Raw genomic sequence first — 10,000 nt, forward strand, 5'->3', positions numbered from 1 at the left:
AAAAAAATCGTAACGTTTCGAACTCTTCGCGAATTCCTCTTCAGACGAATAATAAACCAAAATGTATCAAATTTCGGTTTATTATTCGTCTGATCCTTATATATATATATATATATATATATATATATATATATATGCATGTGTATATATATGCAAATTCATATATATGTATATGTGTGTATGCATATATATATATTTATTTATTTATTTATATATGTGCGCGTATATATGTATAATTGTTTCTCCAGATTCGCACATCCTTCCAAAGTTAATCTTACACCTCGTCCTTCTCCTTAACTTTCCTCTTCCTCCTCGTCCATCCTATCATATCTTATCTAATTCATCCTCACCGCCCTTTAAGTCTCTCCTTCCTCCCCTCTCCCTCCTTCGTCATTCCTTCTCTCACCCTTTCCTTCCTTCAGATTTCAGAATTTGTATTTCTTCCCTCTCCCTACTTTCCTGCTCCTTCAGTCTTTGTTTTCCTCTCTCCTTCGCCCTCTTCCTTCACGCCTCCTCTTCTGCTTTAATTATCCTTTCTTCCATCCCTTTCCCCTCTTTCGTTACGCCCCTCCCTTACTAGTCCATTCTTCTTTCTCCCTCTTCCTTTGCCGCTATCACCTCCCTTCTAGTCCGTTCTCCTTCCTTCTCCCTCTTTCTTCAGCCCCCCCCCCCTTAGATCTCTCCTACCCCCCCCCCTTCTTCTCTTCCTTCGCACCTACCTATATTCGAGTTTAACCTTCTCTTATCTCCTTCCTTCATCTTCCTTCACAGCCTTCTTCCGAGACTTAATTGTGTCATCCCTCCTCCTTCCTTCCTTCCTTCACGTCTCTTCTTCCTTCTTCCTTTCCCTCATTCTTTCATTTCTCCCTCTTCGTTCCATGTTTCTCTGTACTCTCCTTCCCTTCCTTCCCCTTCCTTCCTTCCTTCCTTCCTTCCTTCCTTCCTTCTCCTTCCTCGCATTACACAGTCTTCCGCTCTTCACTTTTCTTAATGCACGCACGCCTCCTTAAGTCTTTCATTCCTATCCCTCCTCCTACTTCCTTCATGCCTATCGTCAAGCCACAATGTGTTTCCTTTCATCCCCCTCCCTTCCTCACCCCGACCCCCACTTCCTCAACCCCACCCCCACCCTCCCCACTTCTTCTACCCAATCCCCACCCCTCCCCACTTAACCCCTCCCACCCCCTCCCCACTTAACCCATCTCCACCCCTCCCCACTTCCTCTACCTGATCCCTACCCCCCCCACTTCTTCTACCCAATCCCCACCCCTCCCCACTTCCTTCACCCCACCCGCACCCCCTCATCACTTCCTTCACACCTATCCCTCCTCCCTCTCCTCACTTCCTCCACACCCCACCCCCCTCACCACTTCCTTCACACCTCCCCCCTCTCCCCTCCCCCGTTCTTTCACGCCCTCTCGCCGCATAACTGCAGAACAGTCCAATGCATTATTCTCTTTGCTGCGGGCAAGGTCTTGTTGAGGGTGCGCATGTTTTGTGTTTGTTTGTGTACTTGTTTTTGGTTTTTGTCCTTCATTTTATGTCTTTTTGATTTCCTGTTTCGTTTTTTTTTTTTTTTATCTTGTTTTATATTGCTGGTTCTCTTGCCTTCTCTGTTGTCTCTTCTCTTATCTTCTCTTCTCTTCTCTGCCTTCTCTTTCTCTCTATCTATCTTTCTATCTCTCTATCTATCTAAATAACTCTCTCTCTATCTATCTCTCTCTCTCTCTTTAATTCCCTTTCCTCTTCCATTCTGATACTCTTTCCTACCACCTGTCTTTCCTTATTTAATTTCCTTTAATTGCTTTGTTACCCTTCTTCCTATTCTTTGTTAAGTTCTCCTCTCGCTTCATTTCGTTGATTCATGCGCAAGAGACAAGAGTGTAAATAATGACAATTGCGTTAATATAATCATGATATTGAATCTTCATGATAAGAATTATGTGTGGGAAGATTTGGCAGGGAGAGATTTCACAAATATTTGCCATTCTACAAAACCTGCAATCATATCATAATAGTTTTTCATGTTCTTTACAGATAAATATGTGGTTGTGTATATTATGCTAATGAATACTTGCAGAAATTGGTAGGTATACAGGAAAACAGCGAGATAAAATATTTCCTATTGTAAGATGATCCGTGCAGATCCACCCTCTCTCCTCGCCGCTCGTCTCATCTCTGCTTCATCTCTTGTTCTTCCCTCAGCTCCATCTTCACTCCACCCCCACCCCATCTTTCCTCCTCAACTTCCCCCCACCCAACTCCCCCCTTTCGCTACCCCAAGAAGGCTACAATAATTCTATTCCATGCATCAACTTGCATGCACCCTGCGCGACGTCCTTGGCGGTACCGTCTCGTGGTATCTCGCGCTATCACGGAAGTCACGAGAACGGCTGTGTTGGTGTTCGTGCTTACTTCGGTGCGTATGATTAGGTCTTCGTGCTCGTCGCTGGATCGTTTTGACTTCCTTGTGTGGATTTCTGGGAGTTTTATTTCTGTTTTGTGTGAAGGGTTTTGGTAGCTAGATGAAATTAATATGAAAAGAGAGAGAGAGAGCGAGGAAACGAAACCCGGAAAGAAAAAAACACGAAAAAAATTGCGCGCATCTCTTGACTCTACTGTTTAGCATGCAAAAGAGCAGCTTCTGAGCACCTTAATCTTCTCACTACTTGAGTCACCACTTTCAGACCACTTAATAAAGGGATAAGGAAGTGTAGTCGACCGGTTTATTTTAGGGACTGGTTTTAGGAAAGCTATAAACCCCCTTTTCGGTATTTCGTTTTCTTGAAGCTGGTATTTTTCTGCTCTGTTAGATTTTTTTTTAATGTACTATTGTTATTCTTTCCTTATTTTATCCATGTATTTATTTGTTTTTATATTATTCGGGGACATTAATATTATTCCTATCGTTATTGGAGTTCTTGGTTATTAGCAATATCGGGATCATTATTTAACCCTAGATAAAGTCGCCAGCGTTGTAATCATCAATTTCTCGTTATTGAGTTGACTGCCGTTCCTTACCCAGCCATAGAATAATCTTAAAGAAATTCAATGATAATTACACTAACAGTAATGGTATACACAGACAAAATAAAAGATAAAAAGCTACAGCAAGGATGAATGGTAAATCGAGGGAGAATACAAAATAAATCCCTTTTTTTTAATTTTCGTTTTGTCTGAAGAGGGTTCGTTAGGGTGTTAGAAACGTTACGAATCTTTTTTTTTTTTTTCGTTTTCTTTATGTCTTAAAATAAATTCTACAGTGTAGGCCTCGGGCTGTTGATCACACGCTGTTAGGAAGTAAATCACTGTCAGCATACAAATCATCCGATAAAATGGGTTTATTAAAGAGGAATGACAAGAGATATACAGACCTCCTCCGCCTTGGGCATCGTTCTCCATCACAGAATCGGAGTTAATAGAACAGGAGTCACTTCCCTTTCCCCTTCCTCTCTTTCAATCAACTCTCCTCTCTTTCCCTTACCCATCTATCCTCCTTTTCATCCATTCTATCCTGTCTTTTGATTTCCCTCCTCATTCCTTTCTCCCATCTTCATCCCTACCTGATCTTCATACCTACTATCTCCCCTCTACCCCTCCATCTCAGTCACTTCCCTCCCTCTCTCTCTCTACCCCATTTTTGTTTTGGATTGGTAATTTTGATCGTGTTTATAGAGTATGTCGTTTGGATTTGTTCAGTCTTTACGCCCTTTGATGCCATTGTTTCACAACTCTTTTCTTTTTGTTAGTTCTCTCTCCCTCTCTCTCTCTCTCTCTCTCTCTCTCTCTCTCTATCTATCTATCTCCCGCTCACTCTCTCTCTCTCTCTCTCTCTCTCTCTCTCTCTCTCTCTCTCTATTCTCTCTACTCTCTCTCTCTCTCTCTCTCTATTCTCTCTACTCTCTCTCTCTCTCTCTCTCTCTCTCTCTCTCTCTCTCTCTCCCTCTCTCCCTCCTTTCCCCTCATTTTCCCTCCACCCTTCTTTACCCCCACCCCTACCCACCCAACCACACGCACCCTGACCCCCCTCCCCCAAACCCTGACTTGAGGCTTGTGGTTCTATACCGTGTTGACCTTTGACCTTGCATAATTTAGACTTGCCTGTACTGCCTTAATGTGCTGTCTTAAAGGTTGGCTTTGAAACCTTTTTCGATTTCTTTTATATATGTTTTGTTTGCTTTACTCTGGGTGTGATTTTAAGTTGGATATTTTAATGGTTTTGATTCGTGTTGTTCATCGAGAGTGTTGCAAGTTGCATTTTTTAATGAAAGAGAAATGAGGAGTAGGTATCACTTTGAATTTTAGAAAATAAACAATGTGTATAGTTTTAAACTTTTTAATTGGTTGAAGATAAGTATAGTTTCGAGATTAATAACTACTCTGACTTTATAAAATAAATGAATATAACTTTGAATTAGAAATAACAGCGAACACTGAAGAGAGACCCGGCTCTGGAATTCGAAATGCCCGCAGCACGATCATATCGTCATCAACTTGATACAAATACTCCATATTCAATAGATATTATACAGCAACCAAATCGCTTATCAGATGATTGACAGATACAGTTGTCAGCCGTCAAGGAGAAATCTCAACCCTCCCCCCTCTACCCCTCTACCCCTCTCCCCTCCCCCAACCCTTCGGAATGATCTATGTATTATCTAATTTATTTATTCATCTATTGTTTGATTTAACGATTTTTTAATATGTCGAGGAGCTTAGGCCTATTATGAAGAAATTGTGTTTCCTTAGGATTATTTGCACGGTAGAGAGGGAGCTGAATGATACATAAAGATGATGTTGTTAGGTTACATGTATATGAAGTGGAGCAGAACAACAACGCATTCATTTCAAAAGGTCATTTGTTTCGTCACAAGTGATTGACACATGAAAGAAACAGAACGAATGTTTTTTTTCGGTTTGTTTTCTCCAATGTCACAGATGTCATTAAGATCCCATACACATGGAAGAAAAAAAAGAAAGATATTTCATCGAAAATATTCACTCTAGACTCTTTGTTGACATCAAAATCTGATCTCAGATTGCTTACACAATCTCGGGAAACCTCGCGAACTCTCGCTACTTCTCGAACAATGGTCTCCCTGATGACGTCACGCGTAGCATCATGTCTTACACAATTTCCTCGTCACGAAATGTCGAGACATGAATCATATATTACTCTAAATTCAACAACAACCTGTCTCTTTAATTCACTGAGGAACCTGCAGGAATCAAATGATAATAATGATGATAATAACGATGATGTTGATGATAATAATAATAACAGTAATGATAATAGCAGTGGTAATCATGACAATAACTAATTAATAATAATGATAATAATACCAGTAATAATAATGATGATAATTATAATATCAAAGACAAAATAATGATATGATAAAGAGAACGATAATTATTATGATAATTATGACAATAATGTGTGTGATTGTGTAATAATAAAAATTATAATAGCAATGATAATTAGATAGATAAGGTAATATATATTTTCTATTTTTTTACACTCTTCATTCCATTCGAATTAATAAAGAAAACAAAAGCAACAAACAAATATAAGAAAATCGAGAGGAAGCATCAACTCTATCAAATCTCATCCTGCCTGACGGAGGGATGGGCGTGGCTACTTGCGAGGCGCCCACACAGAGCCTCTTCCTTGCTCGTGGTTTTAGTCCTCATAAATCCCTTAGTCCTCACCAGTCCTCATCTTTCTAATCTCTCCTAATCCTCGTCAGTCATCAGCGCTCAGTCCTTCGCACTCTTCGTGGTCGTTGGTCCTCACTCTTCTTCCTAAGTCGTCATCGGTCCCCAGTCATCCTAGTTCTTGGTCGTCCTTACTCCTCAGATCTAAGTCCTTATTATCCATTCTCTCTTAGCCGACATCAGTCCCTAGTCCTCCTGGTACTTAATCCCTTTAAATCCTCAGTTATAAATCCTCACTCCCCGGCCTTCAGTCTTCACAGTTTCCTTAGTCCCCAGCCCTAAGTTCTCACTCCTCACTAGTCCCCGGTTCTCCTCACTCCTCAAATCCTCAGACTTCATTATTACTCACTCCTCACCTCTTAGCCCTCAGTCCTCTTTCCTCAATAGTCCCCAGTCCTCACGCCTTCTTACTCCAGAGTCCCCAGTCCTCACTCCTTACTCCATAGTCCCCAGTCCTCACTCCTTCTTACTCCAGAGTCCCCAGTCCTCACTCCTTACTCCATAGTCCCCAGTCCTCACTCCTTCTTACTCCAGAGTCCCCAGTCCTCACTCCTTACTCCAGAGTCCCCGGTCCTCACTCCTTCTTACTCCAGAGTCCCCAGTCCTCACTCCTTCTTACTCCAGAGTCCCCAGTCCTCACTCCTTCTTACTCCAGAGTCCCCAGTCCTCACTCCTTCTTACTCCAGAGACCCCAGTCCTCACTCCTTACTCCAGAGTCCCCGGTCCTCACTCCTTCTTACTCCAGAGTCCCCAGTCCTCACTCCTTCTTACTCCAGAGTCCCCAGTCCTCACTCCTTCTTACTCCAGAGTCCCCAGTCATAAACCTTCACTCCTCCGCCCTCAGCCTCCGTCTCCCATTAGTCCCCAGTCCTCACTCCTCACTCACTTCTTACTCCTGAGCCCCCAGCCCCAAATCTTCACTCCCCATTATTCGTCACTCCCCGCTGTTCCTCACTCCTCCTTATCCCTCCTACTCCATAACTGGGCTTAGTTCCCTTGGGCGGAAGTGGTGACTAACCTATTGGGCGCACCTCTTTCCCCCTTCATTGTTGTTGTTGTTGTTGTTGTGTGTGATTTTGTGGGGATTGCTTTCTGTTTTTTTTTTTTTTTTTATTATTGTTGGACTTTTTAATGTCGTTGAAATTATGATCATCGTTGCCATCAATGACATCATCATCGTCTATCGTTGTCATTATTGTTGTCCAATACACTGGTATGTTTGATGTTCTTATCATTGTTATTATTCTTATACAATTGTCAACATCAGCATATTGAACAAAAGTTGTTTTTACTCTACAGGTAAGATATGCATTGATTTTCCTAAAATGTTTTCTGAAATTAATAAAATATGTTTTTTAAGGAAGGGAGAAATATGTCAATTTCATTATTCTAGACGAATAAACAGTTATGCCATTATGTTTAACCTTTATCGAACAGTAGTCTCTTTACGTTGTATTTTGATATGACGCTTCCGTTTAGTTTTTTAGGGGAAAAAAAAAAAAATTATATATATATATATATATATGTATATTCGTTTCTGTAGCGCGATATATTCTTTTAAGTAGATATTCAGTAAGCAATAGTGATAATACAAATAGCTTTGATAATGATATTATGATAATTATATAGCATACCATTATAAATATAGTTATTCTACGTATCATATATTATATTATTATATTATATTATATATTACCATACCAGAATGGGACAAAGCTACAGCAAAAGAAGAAAATTATATATTACCGCATATCATATAATTATTACAGATTACTATATTATTTACACTAACATGAATCATGGAGATTAAACTCAGAACTTTACTACAGGACATATATGAAATAGATTTAACTTGAACAGTTTTTACTTACATAAAGCATGAATGATATCAGTAATAAGAGAGAGAGAGAGAGAAAGAAGCATATGTACTCATAAATGAATAAAAACGAATATCCGCATGTACAGAACGGCATGTTCTCTATGCAAATGCAGCTGGTTCCTACGAATCACGAACTAACTATTTATGAACGACCACATATCTCTTCGTCGAATTACATTTCATTCTCAGAAGAACTAAAGAGGTGAAATTACAAAAAAAAAAAGCTCTCTAAGATTAGTATTTGCCAGTACAACACGTAAGATAACATTCGGGCAAAGGATCAAAATATTGTCTATGAATTGTAACTCTATTTTCTAAAAACTGGACACCTGCTGTATCTCTATTACTTTTTCATAATAGTTAAATTGTATCTCTGTGTATCCGTGTCCTGCGACAGGGATGTCAAATATAAAGTTCTCAAGAATATATCGGATTTGCATTTTAAACACATTCATTACGTAGAATATCCTAACAAACCATAACAACATTAGCCACATTGAGACGGATAATGATAAAACTAAAATTAACCGTGACGCGCACAGGTTTAACAAAAAAAACGGATGTTTCCCTTTGCGCAACCTTCGAGAGTGGGAGGGGCTGGGGGAGGGAGGGGCAGGGGGGGAGGGAATTCCCCAAAGCCCAGGAACAGAAAATAATCCCTTCTTCCTAATACCGAATCCTTAAGTGTATCGCGCCTCGAACCGAACCAGGTGGGCAGGATGACACGAGGAAAATAAAAATGCCCAAGTCATCCATTTACCCGGATAGGCCTATCGTTCCTGCTCGTTATCAATGAAATTGGAAATTGAAATCAGTATTAAATTGTTTGAGACAGAGGCTAGGAAGAAAGTTTAATGCAAAAATTTTAACTGTGTGAAGGTACTAGTCTATGCCTAAGTTGCAACATATGCATATCCTTATTCGGCGTTGCAAATAAGACGGAGTCTGCATTGACCCGAGTGCATTGCAACACGAGTATTGGTATAGGCTTCATCACTATTTCCATAAGTGCTAAGATGAAGTCATTAGAAAAATAAATAGTTGCTTTTATGTATGTGAAAGAGAGGTAGAGAAAACGAGAGAAAGGAAGAGAGAGAGAAAGAAAAAAAGAGCGAGACAGAGAAATAAATAATCAATGACAGACAAACAGACAGAGTTACTTACGCAGTGAAAATCAACCAGACAGTAAGTAAATGCGAACTGTATATAATAATTAATTCAGAATAATTCACACAACCAGCTGACCACTCTCTAATAATAAAAAAAACGTAGCATTTTATTCGAAATTAACCCACTCCCGAGCCAGAGTACTCAGGCATACGCACATGCATGTTGCAAGTAACCCCCCCCCCCCCCCGCTCCTTTACCCGGTTCTCCTCTCTAACCTCACGTGAACACCTCTCACCTCGACAGGCATTTCTAATGGTAGGAATTTTAAGCTAGATTTCCTGATTAATACGTAAATGACAGATACAATGGAAAGAAAACGTATGTAACAAATCAGTGAATCGGTCTTTTAAACCTTCAAAAAAAAAAGACGGATGATTTTGACGTGGTCTCTCCCCTCCCTCTCCCTCCTCCTCCCTACCCCCTTCCCATCCTCCTCCTGCTCCTCCCTCCCCCAGACCCATCCCCCTCCTCCTCCTCCTCCTCCTCCCTCCTCCATTCCCATCCCCCTCCTCCTCCCTCCCCCATTCCCCTCCCCCTCCCTCTCCCATCCCCCCCTCCCCCATCCCCCATTCCCATCCCCCCCCATTCCCCCGACAGAAACTCCTTCCCGCAAAAAAAAAAAAAAAAAAAAAAAAAAGACAGGTCGGGGGAAATCGGGGAATACCCGAGTCGGCGGCAAACCTGTTTATTGTCTGAATACTTTCTTCTCTCGGCCGATTTGCTTTTTTTTTTTTTTCTCTCTCTCTCTCTCTCATAATAATTTGTGCGATCGCTTGGATTGACATTAGATGTTCGCAAGATAAAAATTCTGTTCATTTGATTTGAGTTGTTTTTTTTTCGTTGGAAAGAGGGAAGGTTACTGCATAGCAACAGCGAGGTTTGAGTAGTTGGCAACGAAGACTTTTACACGCGATTGTGACCCTTATGGCTGAAGCGTGAGCGGTCAATTCCTGCCTGACCTATACACAGTCACATGACCGCGCGTACGCACACACACACACACACACACACACACACACACACACACACACACACACACACACACACACACACACACACACACACACACACACACGCACGTACGCACGTACGCACACACAAACATAAACACACACACACACAAACACACACACAGGATCATCAATGGCATCTTATATTCCCAACAGGTAGACTCGTTTACTTAAGATCCCACACATAAACGCCAAAGAAATATCTTCACAACTGGATTCCAAG

The 10,000-nt window shown here is 41.0% G+C and overlaps 1 protein-coding gene across 1 annotated transcript in view; it reads left to right on the forward strand.

Moving 5' to 3' along the window:
• The window catches only part of LOC125041905 (angiotensin-converting enzyme-like), a 35,846-nt gene that overhangs the window by 2,526 nt on the left and 23,320 nt on the right, over nt 1–10,000 (forward strand).

The sequence above is a fragment of the Penaeus chinensis genome, chromosome 31 (genome assembly GCF_019202785.1).
Source record: "Penaeus chinensis breed Huanghai No. 1 chromosome 31, ASM1920278v2, whole genome shotgun sequence".
In the NCBI taxonomy this organism is placed as follows: domain Eukaryota; kingdom Metazoa; phylum Arthropoda; class Malacostraca; order Decapoda; family Penaeidae; genus Penaeus; species Penaeus chinensis.